The following is a 1,850-nucleotide window of genomic DNA, read 5'->3' as shown; positions in this document are numbered from 1 at the left end:
GGGTTGGAGCCTCAAGACTCTGAGCCGAAGGTGGGCAGAGAGGCTGGGTCAGCTTGGTTTGGGGGCAGGCCCTTCTTGATGTCTGCAATCTGGGGCCAGCAGCTGAGCTGGGGGGAATTCGCAGGCCGCCCTGTGGGCCTGGAGTTCGGTACTGAAACCTTCCTCATCAAATACAGAGTCTTCCGGAAACCCCTTCGTGAGATTCCTATGCGGGGGGTGGGGGGGGGGCCGGGGAGGATTTCTTAAAACTCCCGGAGAGTCCAGTTCGGCTAGAGTTGTCGGATTCTGGGGCGTGTGATGCCTTTTCCTCCCTTTACAGGGGCCTGTAAAAATCAGCAGAGTTTCTTATTATTTCACATTAACAACCACCTCATGTTGACATAGTTATATGACCCTCCCAAACATAACTACCTACTCAGTTTCAACACAGAAGCGCGATGGCGAAACAAACATGGACCAGTAACTAAGAGAAGGAAAACGCGGCTTCGAGCTTGGGTTGGATGCAGGATAAATCCTCATCACGCATCCCTGGTTTTATTCAGCCTAATTACACTAGTAATCCTGCCCCCCACGAGAAAGCCTGAAACCCTGCAGTAGAGGTGCGACTTTTCCTGGGGAGCCTCGCCAGTGGGGCGGGGGTAGCTGATGGAGGGGAGGTGGGTTTTAAATGTCACTTCCAAATGAAAATGCTTTCCTTCAGCCTTTTTCTTTTTTTGATGCAGTTTTCGAAAAGGAGCATTTTGGTGAGATAAGAAGTGACCGATCAAAATCGCTGAGGGGAGGTTGTAAGCAGCCGCTTTGCCCCAGCTTAGCCTTATCTTATCTTTCACACTTGCATGGCGGAAAAAAAAATTGGCTTATCTTTATCCCCACCCCCTTCTCGCCTTAATTGCTAAAAAACACTGGTGTGTTAAACGGGCAGGAAGGAGGTCTCTGGATTGTCAGTAGAAAAGGAAGATTCAAAAATGGGGGCTCCTGGGGGGAAGGGAGGATGGCAAGGTTTATTCTTTCCCCCGGGGCTTTCTAGAACAGCACAGAGGGTCCAGTCGAGGCTGGAAGGCCCCATGGCCAGAGAATTTTTTTTTTTTTTTTAGGAAAAAAACAAAACAACACAGGATGGCCTTGGTTCCAGCGGCTTCTCCAGGCCTCGCTTTCTCAGCACTGCCTTTACCAACCTCTCAAAAGCCTGCGGAGGGTCTCGGGTTGAGGTCTTCCTGCCTCCACCCCTCCTCCTCTATACACTTTCCCCTTTTGGGGAGGGGGGATGCAAGGCTGGGGCGCATAGCCTGCTGGAAATCATTAAAATATATGCGAGTGTCTGCAAACACACACTTTTAAATCATGGCGTTTCCCCTCCACGCTGGTATATTTAAACTCCAGAGCGAGCTGGATCTCCTCCCTCTCAGTCGTTTGTCTGTGTCACCGACAGGCCGCTAATGGCCGGGCTTCCAGGCGCTGTGCATTATGCATTAGCCTCCTCCCTCCGCCGCACACAGAAGGTTCTGTCAGGCCTCGCAACAGAAACCACCCTGCAGCCCCACCGCTGCTAAGGCGCTGGAGAAGCAGGGATGGGGAGGCTGGGGGGCGGAGGCAGAACTGAGTGGCCCGGGAGGTGGAATGGGAGGGGGTAGAGTGTGCTGCAGATTAAGTTCTTTGGAATCCCCAGCTCTGCACGAGCCTAGAGGTCTGCTCCTGGCTGCGACCTTCCCAAGGCAACCACCCTGTGCCACTCACCTCTGTGCCCGGCTTTGGAGGGAGGCGGGTGAGCTCCTAGGTGTTTAGAGACAGATCAGCGCCGCGTTTCCATCTGTTGGCCCTCCCTTCCCCCCCTGCAGTGGGCGAGGGGCAGA

General features: G+C 53.6%; 1 long non-coding RNA gene across 1 annotated transcript; it reads left to right on the top strand.

Annotated features, from left to right (window-relative positions):
* Positions 1-6: 6 nt before the first annotated feature.
* Positions 7-1,342, top strand: LOC107144366. The gene is made up of 3 exons (XR_001503791.2): positions 7-599; positions 723-785; positions 1,095-1,342. It is a non-coding gene; the product is annotated as an uncharacterized LOC107144366 (long non-coding RNA).
* The last annotated feature ends 508 nt before the right edge of the window (positions 1,343-1,850 follow it).

This window comes from Marmota marmota, unplaced genomic scaffold (assembly GCF_001458135.2).
Source record: "Marmota marmota marmota unplaced genomic scaffold, marMar, whole genome shotgun sequence".
Taxonomy (NCBI): domain Eukaryota; kingdom Metazoa; phylum Chordata; class Mammalia; order Rodentia; family Sciuridae; genus Marmota; species Marmota marmota.
This window is presented reverse-complemented; position numbering and strand designations above follow the sequence as displayed.